Genomic DNA, 13144 nt, shown 5'->3' with positions numbered 1-13144 from the left:
TCAAACGATCCCCCTGCCTCAGCTGGGACCACAGATGTGTGCCACCACACCCAGCTAATTTTTTAAACATTATTTTTTTGTAGAGATGAGGTCTTCTTATGTCGCACAGGCTGGTCTGGAACTCCTCGACTCAAGTGATCCTCCCGCCCCAGCCTCCTAAAGTGCTGGGATTACAGTCACGAGCCACCACGCCCAGCCAACCTTTGTTTTTCATGTAATTTATTTAATTGTAAGGTTATATAATTTAATTTCTAATAATGACTGGATTTAACAACTCGGCTCCCAAAATTAATTTGTCTCTTGTGAGTTGGTATGAGCACACCACTGACCATAACAAATTTCATCCTGTCTTTTTTGTTGGGGGGTGGGTAAAAAGAGACTCTTCACTCCACTTGGTCCATTATTCCTTGTAACAAAAGAATTTACTACAGGGTTTCTTTGAAGCTGGGAGTTTCCCTGGCTCTTCTAAAATAGGAAATGATTTTAGATGTTATTTTTACGTATTTTCAAAAAGAGGTCTGTCTCTATTCTCAACTGCTTCCTGACCACCTTTTGCTTCCAAATAATGAACTATTTAAAGGAAAAAGCAACTAATGCAGTGTGGTTTTAAGAAAAGCACAAACTTTGCTCTTTCAGAAGCAGTTAAACAATACTTCTGCCCATAAAGTGGGGAAGAGTTAAAATAGGTTTCCAAGCCTCCTCCCAGGGCTGTGATTTGCCTCTCATCTGCTCAGGTAATGCCACTCATGGTTCTCATTCATTTATTCAGCTGTCTGAGCATCTACCAACTGCCCACCAGTGTGCTGAGCCCCAGGGACACAGCAGAATGCAATAGAGACATGGCCCCTGCTGAATAAATAATTACGCAGATCATTATTTACTTATACTTTTTGTTAGCACCTTAAAGGAGATCATATAACATAGCAGCCTGATCTATTCTGGGAGGCTCAGGATGTGGCATTTAACCTGACACCTGCAGAATGAGTAGAAAGTCATGCCAAGGAAGAGGCAAAAAGAAGTAGAAGTCTCCTTCCAGGTGATGGGGACATCCCATACGATGCTTGCCCAAAGCACAGGTGCACATTCAATACATACACAGGCATACAGTATATATTTGGTGTTAACATTTAATGGGGGAAGAAATTAGAAAAAAGACATCCAAAAAGGCTCCTGGGAGGAAGGCAATGATAATATTTTTAAAACAACATTGAGGCCGGGTGCAGTGGCTCATGCCTGTAATAATTCCAACACTTTGGGAGGCCGAGGCTGGCAGATCACGAGGTCAAGAGATCGAGACCATCCTGGCCAACATGGTGAAACCCCGTCTCTACTAAAAGTACAAAAAATTAGCTGGGCATGGTGGTACGCGCCTACAGCCCCATGTAATCGGGAGGCTGAGGCAGGAGAATCACTTTAACCAGGGAACCGGAGGTTGCAGTGAGCTGAGGTCACACCAATGCACTCCAGCCTGGGTGATAGAGTGAGACTCTATCAGTGCCTCCTCAGTGCACAGCACTGGGGCCAGCTCTAGGGGGTGAGGCAGAGGAGAGGAAGGGGCTGGGGGCCTGCAAGGGAGGCCCTAGGCCAGGGGAAGAGGCCAGCTGGAGTTTCCGAGAGACACCCAGCCCCCGGGGAGGACGCCTGTGCTGGAGAAGCGGGGTGTGATGCTGGGCCTGAGTGCCAGCCGCTGGACAAACCAAAAAAGAAAAAAAATAAAAATAGAAAATTGAGAAACATTGGTTTATATAAACAACTTGGTGTTCTTGAGCTATTATCATAGCAATGGCGGAGTTAAGAGGCTGACTCCTCCCATGAGGACTAGCTACAGACCTGCAGGCTCCAGAGTCTGATACTAAGACAGGAAGTTAGAGGATTCATGGTTTCCTACAACTCCAGAAAATATCCTCTGTTATCTTTCAAATATTGCCTCTTCCTCATTCTCTCTGTTCCCTCCTTCTGGAACTCCAACTGGACTCTTACTGGAATTTCTCATTCTGTCCTCCATGTAGGTTACCTTCCCTTTCTTTTCATCTCTTTCTTCCTCTACTCTGCATTTCGGGTAATTTCCTCAGCTTTATCTTCTGGTTCACTCATCATCTCATCAATTGTGTTTAGTTTGTTGTTTAATCCCTCTTTTGAGTGTTCATTTTTCCATTACAATGCCTATATTTCGATTCTTTTTCACATTCACCTGTATTTTTCAAACTGTTCTATTCTTGCCTTCTAGTTCCTATTCTTTTTTAAAATCTCTTTTGGCCAGGCATGGTGGCTCATGCCTGTAATCCCAGCACTTTGGGAGGCTGAGGTGGGTGGATCACCTGAGGTCAGGAGTTCAAGACCAGCCTGGCCAAAATGGTGAAATCTTGTCTCTACTAAAAAACACAAAAATTAGCCGGGTATGGTGACAGGCACCAGTAATCCCAGCTACTTGGGAGGCTGAGGCAGGAGAATTGCTTATACCCAGGAGGTAGAGGTTGCAGTGAGCTGAGATCACACCACTGCACTCCAGCCTGGGTGACAGAACAAGACTCTGTCTAAAATAAATAAATAATTAATTAATTAAAAAATGAACATTTTCTCATACTTATTTTAAAACCCCTTTCAGATTTGTCTATTAGCTGTGGTTCCTAAGGTATGAATTCTCCCGTTGGTTTTACTGGTCTTATGGTGGTTTATTTCCTCATGGACTTCGTAAGTTCTAGCAATGCATTCATCCTCAGAGTCATAGTTACAAACACAGACTCATGTGCTATATACTACGTGGGTTTGAATTCTGGCTCTGCCACTTAGTAACTGTGTGACCTTAGGTAAGTTATTTAATCTCTCTGTTCTTCAGTTTCAGTATCTGGAAAACAGGGCTGTTCTACAAATGAGTTATTAGATTGGTGCCAAATTATTGCAGTTTTTGCCACTAATTGCAATGGCAAAACCTGCTTCAACACAAATAATATAAGCCAAGCACTTAGGATAGCATCTAGCACATAGTTAAGCACTCGGCTAGTGTTAGTACTGTTATTTGGCAGGAATTGTTTTACCTTGGAGTCTTGTGTACTTTGAGTTATGTGACTGCCTACTCTCAGGTCGAAGTGGCCAGTACACTTCTGAACTGTGTTTTCTCCCCCATTCCCACATACAGGCCAGCACTTCCCACTGCTAACTTTCCACAGGCGCTCAGATTCCACTCCTGTTCCCACCCTGCCATTCAAACCCTTCACTCAGGACGCATGACCACCTCTGGTTCTTCTGTAGGCTGTGTAGTTGCTGCTGTGGCTTTGAGCTCCCTCTTCATTTCTGGCACTACAATGTGCTTATTTTTGCTTTTGCTCTCTATGACATTTTTAAATTTTTCAAAAACAATGTGTTTGGAGCAGGGGAGGTGCTTCCTGCAACAGCTTAGCCAACCATACTGACCAGCAATCCCTGAAAATTCTTTTTTTTTTTTTTAAGTTCTGGGGTACACGTGCCGGATGTGCAGGTTTGTTATATAAGTAAACATGTGCCATGGTGGTTTGCTGCACTGATCAACCCATCACCTAGGTATTAAGCCCAGCATGCATTAGGTATTTTTCCTGATGCTCTCCACCCGCCCCCGCTGCTGCCCGACAGGCCCCAGTATGTATTGTTCCCCTCCCTGTGTCCACGTGTTCTCATTCTCCCTGAACATTCTTCCTGAAGAGGCTTGCTTCTCATTTGGCAGTGGGCTCCTTGAAAGAACTCAGGACAAAGGCTGGATTCCTGGCGGGAAGGGACATATTTTATGTGTTTTGTATTCCCTCTGCCTGATATACTTGACATATGTTTACTGAATAAAGAAATGAAAGACTACCTTGGCAACAGCAAGCACTACAAGTGGCCAGCTCACTGCTTGATTTCTCTAAGAATTACCACCACTGGGCTGTGTGCGGTGGCTCATGCCTGTAAGCTCAGCACTCTGGGAGGCCAAGGCGGGCGGATCACGAGATCAGGAGATCGAGACCATCCTTTCTAACACGGTGAAACCCCGTCTCTACTAAAAATACAAAAAAATAGCCAGACGTGGTGGCACGTGCCTATAATCCCAGCTACTTGGGAGGCTGAGGCAGGAGAATTGCTTGAACCCGGGAGGCAGAGGTTGCAGTGAGCTGAGATACTGCCACTCCAGCCTGGGCAACAGAGCAAGACTCTTTCTCAAAAAAAAAAAAAAAAAAAAAAGAATTACCACCACCATGATGTGACCCTCTGCCCCACTCTTCTTCCTGTGAATGACCTCTGTCAAGGTGACATGGCTTCTAACATGTGACTGTAGGTATCATTCAATCATTGATGATCTCAAGGGTGAATACCACATGTGGGTTTCTTTCAACTCTGTAAACAAAATGCCAAACTGGGAAATGCTGTAGAGGCCACAGGTTATTCTGACTTTCAGAGTGTTGTTTTAAAAGCACCACAGTAAAATGTTAAGCAGGTAGCTGATGCCATCTGGCAAAGTTAGTATGTAGCTCTATTTATATAAAGACACACACATATATCAGGCCATCAGCAGGATTTATATAAAGAGTAACTCTCCTGTGAAGGTAAAGGCCACCCCCACTTCAGTTCCAGTGACTGAGATCCATTTTTCCAATCCTGGGGGCAAATATAGATGCAGCAAGTTCCTTCTTTCCTTTGGAAATTTGGCAGGTAAGTCAAGTCTGTCACTGTTGCCACATTCTCTTGAGAGTTTATGACTGTGCACATGGCTTGTGTGAAAGCTTCGCTTACATCACCTTATGCCTTGGCAGCCAGCATGGTGTATGACGATTCAGGAAGACCCTGGTGTTTCCCAGATGGGGCCAGATCTGGCCATGCAATTATTGCCCTCCAGCTGGGAAATGTGACGTGGGGGTGATAAAGTGGCTGCTGAGAAGGAGGCAGTTAGACTCTGAATTTGGCCTGTTCTTTATTTAAACCTAAAGATTGAACACACACACATAGATCTGAAATCACTATCATACACACACGCACTCACACATGCACCACTCCCCAACTGCACAGGATATTCTTTAGGAATTCATGTGGAATTCCCCATAACACTATTTCCCAATCTAATTGCCTATTCCTTCCCCTGTTTACTTACCATCTCATCATTCTTATCATTCTCTCTTCCTTTACTCTCCTACTTATTTGTTTTTGTTTGTTTGTTTGTGTTTTTTGAGACGGAATCTTGCTCTGTAGCCCAGGCTGGAGTGCAGTGGCATGATCTTGGCTTACTGCAACCTCTGTCTCCGGGTTCAAGTAATTCTTCTGCTTCAGCCTCCCAAGTAACTGGGACTGCAGGCACACGCCACCATGCCTGGCTATTTTTTTTTTTTTTTTGTATTTTTAGTAGAGACAGGGTTTCACCATATTGGCCAGGCTGGCCTTGAACTCCTGACCTTATGATCCATTCGCCCTGGCCTCCCAAGTGCTGGGATTACAGGCATGAGCCACCATGCCTGGCCTACTATCCTGCTTATTTCTTTATCATTGCTTTTAACTGTCTGTGTTTCCGTTAACCCAGATGATCAGTTTCAGAGTCTTTGAGAAAGAGACACAGACCCTAAATCCATTGTGAGCTGCTTTGCCTCATTCTCTCCCATGACCACAGAGAAGTGTGTCTCTGGACCTTGATTCTGAGAGGAAACAGATTCACAGAAGCTGTACCACGACTGGTAGCACAATGCTACTCTCAGGGTGGGCATTCTCATTTATAAAGAAGAGTACTAGAATAAAATAAATTACATCTAATCCCATAAGCTCTAATAACTCATCCTTCTTTCTATCAATACGCTCTTCACTGTTACTACAGAGGCTGCAGGTAACAAATATGGGCTCTGTATTTAAACAGACTTGGGTTCAAGTTCCCGCTTCAGCAGTTAATAGCTGGATGACGCTGGGCAAGTTGCTGATCCTCTCTGAGCCTGTTTCTTTATCTGATAAATTGGCATCAAATAGAATATACAGATAGTCCCCAACTTGCAATGGTTTGGCTTGTAGTTTTTTGACATTATGACAGGTTTATTAGGGTATTGAATGTATTTTCTATGTATGATATTTTTGATTTATGATGGGTTTATGGGGCTGTAGCCCCATCATAAGTCAATGGGCATCTGTATATTCAAGGTGCTAGACACATGATCGGTGCTCTATAAATAGGTGGAATTACTATGATTATTTAGGTGATGGTTGCAGCCCTTGGTCCTTCCTGTCTCACTGGAGTTAGACGCAATCAGAGTTGAAAGGAGAACTCTAAAGATGAACAAAGCCTCTTCTCATGGTCAAGTGACAGTTCTGAGCTGCTGGATGCTCAACACAGCACTAGCTCTCTGGAAGGCTCTAGGAGAAACAATGGGTAGATCCACTCTTGTTCTCAAGGGGCCCCGACCATCCAAATGAACAGATAAAATGAAAATGTCTACAAATGTTAAAAAAAAAAAAAAGGGCTGGGCATGGTGGTTCATGTCTGTAATCCCAACACTTTGGGAAGCCAAGGCAGGAGGATCACTTTAGCTCAGGAGTTTAAGACCAGACTGGACAATGTAGGGAGACATTGTCTCTACAGAAACTAAAAATAAAATGGCCAGGTATGGTGGTGCACACCTGTGGTCCTGGCTACCCAGGAGGCTCAGATGGGAAGATCACTTGAGCCCAGGAGATTGAAGCTGCAGTTAGCTATGATCACTCCACCACACTCTAGCCTGGGGGACAGAGCGCAACCCCATCTCAAAAAGGAAAAGAAAAAAAAAGAGAATAAAACATAAATATGAGTGGGCAATAAGACCAGTATCTGCCGAAGCAGTCCCTGTAGACCACAAGTGCTCTGGAAATTCACAGAGGGGGTGCTGCTGTGAATAAGAAGTCCTCCCGCAGGAGGCAAGCCTTCAGTGGAGATTTAAAGAAAGGATGAGGCTTGGAGTGACCCTAGAAAAGGTGGGAGCTCTGTGGGCAAGTGCTACTCAAACCTGAGAGGTAGGCACAACTGTTATTTCCAATTTACAGATAAGAAAATGGAAAGCCAGATAAGCCCAGTGACTTCTCTAAGGCCACTCAGCAAGTAATTGGCAGTGCTAGGATTTCGGTAGAGGTCTGTCTCTGTCTGGTGCTGAAGGCTATGTTCAAAGCTGGCTCTGACTGAAGAAAGATGGAAAATAGGAACTAGCCACCGATGGTTTTCCAGATAGGAGTGACATAGAAAAGGCAGTGTGTTTTCTATATTCACAGTGCAGCAGATGTTCGGGGGAAGATTCTGGCACTAGAGGGGTCAATTAGGAGGCAGTTGCAATACTTTTGGGCGGAGGCATTGAAGGCCTGATCCAGGGTAGGGGCATGGTGGGACTAGAGAAGGCATTATGCCATTAGACATGTCAAAGGGCAAATTCACAGGCTTGGGAACCAGCTCAATATGGAGAATGAAGAACAGCGGGCTGATTAAAGAATCTGATCTGGGAACCAGAAGACTGGGCAATGCTGCTGCTAGGCATATTGGGAACGCATACTCATTTTAAGGTTGCTGTTTATATAAAACAGAGCCTGGTTTTTTTATTACTATTGCTATTCAATCCTTTTATTTAAAAAGAAACCCACACACCATGAGAAAATAGACAAATTCAGAATATGAGATATCCTACAAGACGACTAGCCTGAACTCTTCAAAAATTCAGTGTCACACACTAAAATTAGGAGCATGCACTGTTCTAGGTTAAACAACATGAGAGAGACATAAGTAGATGCAATGCACAAACCTTGGTTCTGGATTCTGGATTTTACAAAGCTACAAGAGACCTTTGGGGGCATTGGGACATTTGAATGTGGATTGGAAATTAGAAGATATTAGGAGATGATTGTTTATTTTCTTGGCTGTGATAATGGCTTGTGGTTAGAAGGGAGAATCTTCTTGTTCTTTAAAAAGTCATTCTGAAGAATTTAATGGAAATGTGTTATGATGTCTGTGACCTTCAAATTGTGTGTGTGTGTGTGTGTGTGTGTGTGTGTGATGTGTGTAAATAGATCGATAGAAACAGAACTACACCGCAAATATGTTGAAATGTTAATAGTGGAGTCTTGGTGGTTATATGTGTGTAGATTGTTCTACTTTGATCTATTTGTACATTTGAATTTTTTCAAAAAAAATTCAGGGAAAAAATAATGCATGAACCTTGTTAAAAACAACAACAACAACAATACAACACAAAAGGGTATGGTGGGAACCTTTCTACTCCAGTCACCCACCACTCCTTCCCAGAAGCAGCCCCTGTTCACATTTCTTGAAATTTTATCTGCATTTTACAAGCTTATGTGTTTGTCAATTCTGTTCATGAATAGATAGGTTCATGCTATGCATCTTTTTGTTAGCTACAAATAGACTCTCTTATCTATTCAAGTGGGAGAATAGATGGTCAGTTAATTAAAAATCAGTAAAAATGGAAGTGCTTGAACCCACTAGGGAGCAGTGACCAAGCGCATGCAACATGCTGTGGGTATCAATCAGTGCATTTTACACAGGAAATGGAGAGTATCCTTCAATTGTGAGAGTTGGCTCCACAGACGTCAGCTAAGCGAGCTGCCACTGTAATGGTGGCAGCCTGCTTTTTTTCTCACTCCAGGAGCCTTCTTGGAGGTGTCAAGAAGGCCCAGGCTTGCCAACATTGCCCCTGAGCCACTGGTAGAACCTTCAGGAATGAGAGAGATGAGCCATCGGGCCTGGGGAGAGCTGAAGTCAGCAAGTGCATGAGGGGCCTGGGCCAGGACTCTTTTCAAATGTGGCCGCACAGGCACACCCTGGCTGTTCTGTGTGACCACTTGTAGATCTGTCTCATCTTTCAGTACAGTTTTTAGGATGGATTGCTTTTAGGATGAGTATGGTTTTAATCATTTTGTGCTCCGGGTGATGGTGGAACATCTGGGTAGAAAAAACATTGCCTAGGCTTCCTGAACTTGCCTGATCATAAGAATCATTTGGGCATTTGCCTAACAAGCTTTGCAGCCAGGGCAGTGCTGCCATACGCAGTTGGAGAACCAGGACTGGGGCCTCAGCGACAGAACTGGACTGAGGGATGGAAGTTCCACTAATGGTGCTAGTTAAAGTCATGAGAATAGACAGAAGAGGCAGGACGCCAGAGAAATGCTGAAGTCCAAGGACAGAGCCCACTAACTCCCATATGAGTTTCCTCCCCCAATTCCTCCCCTCCAGGGATGATTGCCTCCTCTTGCAATCATGAGAGTCACATTTCCAAAGCATGTGCAACTTTGAATATGAAAACCCTCCCCAACTGCCAGCACCTGGGCAAATTCAAATCACATACTTGGACACAAGACTCCTCCTGGCAAATGGGAAGGATGATTGGAAAAATGTGACTTCAGAAACCAGATCTGGACTGAACTGAAATTGCCTGAAAAATGAAAGCATTGGCACAATTAACAAAAAGGGACTGGATTCCTTTATTTATTTTATTTATTTGCAGCTAAATCCTGCACAGCTTGCAGACCTTGGGAGACAGCCATCCTGTTATCATTCCTGATATGAACTTGAATTTCTAAGAAATGACTTTTTTTAATGGCCTGTGGAGTTGAACCCCTACTAGAAGCCGTGCTAAGACTCCCAGTCACAATGCTTTAAGAACATTCCTAAGACAAGAGCAGGAGCTGTGAGGGGCCTTGAGTGCCCAGACCCATGAAGCCATGTGCTGATCTCAAATTGGTCTCTTCTGGTGTCCTAGAAAGCCTGGCTCTGCATCAAACTCACCCTCTGCATTGGGACAAGGTACAGCAAGTCCCGATGTCATTGTAGAGCAAGTCCCACAATGCCAGGGGACTGCATTGGCTTGTCACACTGCCTGAAACGTTCGCATTTCAGTGTCAAGCACTAAAGTCCCTTGTCTTCTCTAAATCAACGTGTCTCAGAGGTAAAGACAGGAACTCTAATTTTTTTTTTCTTTTTTGAGACGGAGTTTCGCTCTTTTTACCCAGGTTGGAGTGCAATGGCGCGATCTCAGCTCACCACAACCTCTGCCTCCCGGGTTCAAGCAATTCTCCTGCCTCAGCCTCCCAAGTAGCTGGGACTACAGGCATGCACCACCATGCCCAGCTAATTTTTTGTATTTTTAGTAGAGACAGGGTTTCACCATGTCAACCAGGATGATCTCGATCTCTTGACCTCGTGATCCACCTGCCTCCGCCTCCCAAAGGGCTGGGATTATAGGCGTGAGCCACCGTGCCCGGCCCTCTAATTTTTTGAATACAATCAGCTTTTCACTTAAGGTTAAAAAGCAAATGGGGAAGGGTGGGTAGTGATGTGTCTGGTTTTTGGTGTAAGCCTGGAGGGTGAGCAGGTGGTTAGGAGAGGGAAGGCTGTCAAGAAGACCCAGGCCTGCCAACATGGCCCCTGAGCCACTGGTAGAACCTTCGGGAATGAGAGAGATGAGCCATCGAGCCTGGGAGAGGTGAGGTCAGCAAGTGCAGCAAGTGCATGAGAGGCCTGGGCCAGGACTCTTCTCATATGTGGCCTCACAGGCACACCCTGACTGTAATGACTGTGGAATCGGGAAGCCATCACCACAGTTTACAATTCGTTACCACTATTATTACCATGACTGTGCTGAGCGCATGTGCTTTGAGTTTTCAGTGAGCCTGGTAGCCCAGAGACACTCGCATCTGCCCGATTATGCAGTGACACAGACTGATGGGCCACAGTAGCAGCGGGCAGCCGTGAGCCTCACATCTGGGGGATCAGGCCTCAAGGATCTCGCATTACAGTTTATTCCAGCTCTGCCATGTCTATTAAGAAATCCACAATTTTGATTTTCTGTAACCGCTCCCCCGCCATGCTTTTAAAAGCACATATTGTGTGCCAGATGCTAGAGCAAGCATATTAGATATGTCGTTTATTTTATCCTCAGCACAACACTGTGAGGTAGATGTTATTGTTAACCAATTTTACAGATGTGGAAACTGAAGCACAGAGAGATTAAGTAACTTGGCCGGCACTGCTCTGCTCCCGCCGAGCTCCTGGAAGTCAGCTGGCCAGCTAGACTCTTTCAGATTACTTTTCCTAACTCAAGCCCACTTCTGAATTGTCTCTTCCTACTGACTCAACCCCTGTGTTGAGGGGTTTATCTTCAAATGAGATTTCTAACCCTGCTGTAGAGTAAACCTGACCAAGGATGAGCCTCACCACTCGCCTGGGGGCAGCTGCCTGTAGAACCATAGAACAGAAAGAACAAGCTTCACTAGGGTTGGCCACAAACCTCAAGATCCTTTAGAAGGACCCCAAAATGTCCATGAAGACCAATAGTCTGATCACGGACCATGCCGCCAGACAAGGAAACGGCAGCATACCAACCAGCCATCCAATTTGAGTCACATGGCTTGTCAACGTGGGTGTTTTCAGAGGAAAGCCTTCAGCTCACCCAGCAATTCCAGCCTAAGTTCTTTTCAGAGTCTGCCTGAACTAGCTAGATAGTTGCCTCTGGGTCACTGTAACCCAAAAGGGCTTAATTAAAATCAGGAAATGGGCTCAAGTTCTTCTGCTGCAATGCTATAAACTCCAGATAGGCCAGAGTAGGCTGCAAGGACACACAAGGGTAAAAGGTACTTAGGGTACAGTACAGACATCTGGGGTCCTCTTACACACACAATACCCTCCTCCCCCTGTAGAAATTAAGAAATGAGAAAAGGGAAGTAAATATTTGACTCTAGGTGAGCTTCCTTTGTAAAAGGCTGGAGACAACAGCATTTGTCTATTGAACACATTTTGTCTGGGTATGGGGGAAGCAATCTCTCCAGTCTGAGGGTCTCAGGCAGGACTTGGTCTGGTGGGTGCTTGGGGCCAAGTGGGGGATGACTGGCAGGCTGAGGGCATGAGGGGGACAGAGGAAGAAAGGGGGGACAGAAGGTGGGAGGGGTGAGAGACTAGAAAGAGAAGCGAACAGGCGCAGAAGAGAGAGGAGGGACGCCAGAGATGTTTGGCGTAGGGACAGTTGGGAGGACCTGTGGCTCTGCATCCTGATAAAGCCACTTCCTGTTTATCAGACATCATTATGGCATTAGAGTTCTTATACCAAAGATTTATCCAAGAGTAGACATTTGTGCCCTTTGGGTATTTATCCTTTTGGAACTCAGTTTTGCTTTTTGTTGTTGTTTTTATGTGTTTGTTTGTTTTTACTGTGAATGTACCTTGTTTAGTCATTTCTGTTTGCAAGTGAAACTCTGGGAACTCAAAATTAACATCATTATCTATGAGATTCTTATAGACCCCAGAAAAACTTTCAACCTTGTGTGCAACATTGTTCTGCTGTGCTTTGTCCAAATGAATCTTTCCAAGGCAGCTGCCATCCAGTCTCAAGTAGATTCTCTTGCCCACAATTTCACTTGGAAAGGTCAAGTCCTTAATATCACATGGTACACAGCTATCAGAGTACAGCTCCTGTGATGCTTTTGCTTATTTTTTTGTATGGCTTTTTCAAGTTCGCTTAGGCAGAATTCTCCTCTGAGCAATAAAGAGAACGTGCCTTTCACTGAAATTTTTCTTCGATTCACGTACTAGCCAGGCTTGGATTTTCTGGGAAGATTTCAGTTGAGAAACAGAAACAAAGATTATGATAGCTTTCTGACTACCACCAATTTCAATTTCCTTGACTGCTATGATATTCAGCTCCCTGAGCTTAGCCTTGAGGTCCATGTTCATCTTTGGCTCCAGAAGAACCTGGGAGATGCCGAACTTGAACTTGTCCGGCTTCTTGCCATTGGGCTTTATGATCCTGGTGTTCAAAGTGAACATGGCCTTCTTCTTGCTGAGTGTCGGCTTAGGAAGAAGCTCAAGCCTCAGTTTGGAATAGATAGCTTTTTGAAATGTATTCACATTCCACTGCTTTCTGAAACTAAACATCCTGAGTCCTTTTTCTGGAAACAGTGGTAGAAGAGGCAAGGAGTTTGCTTGTGAAAATTGGTTTCATTCTTTAAATAGCTATTTGTTTATTCAGGGCATTCTATGCACTAAGAACTGTGTTGGGTGCTGTGGACACGACGGACATGAAGCCTTCTTATGGAGCTTGTTCTGCCTATAATTTGGCCCATTTTTAGGGATTCGGAGTATGAACACTTCCACTTCCTAAACTGTGCTGGGCTGTGATGCAGTGAGGTCTTTGAGGGT

The 13144-nt window shown here is 44.6% G+C and overlaps 1 protein-coding gene and 1 pseudogene across 5 annotated transcripts in view; one reads left to right on the top strand and one right to left on the bottom strand.

Annotated features, from left to right (window-relative positions):
• Window positions 1-13144, top strand: part of PLAC1 (placenta enriched 1) — a 193536-nt gene that overhangs the window by 101753 nt on the left and 78639 nt on the right. The gene's annotated exons all lie outside the window — the stretch shown is intronic.
• LOC116538014 lies at window positions 3212-12772 on the bottom strand (annotated as a pseudogene).

Source organism: Sapajus apella, unplaced genomic scaffold (assembly GCF_009761245.1).
Source record: "Sapajus apella isolate SASKATOON/1434 unplaced genomic scaffold, GSC_monkey_1.0 scaffold115, whole genome shotgun sequence".
NCBI classification, from domain to species: domain Eukaryota; kingdom Metazoa; phylum Chordata; class Mammalia; order Primates; family Cebidae; genus Sapajus; species Sapajus apella.
The sequence above is the reverse complement of the archived record's forward strand: the minus strand, read 5'-3'. Positions and strand labels throughout refer to the sequence as shown.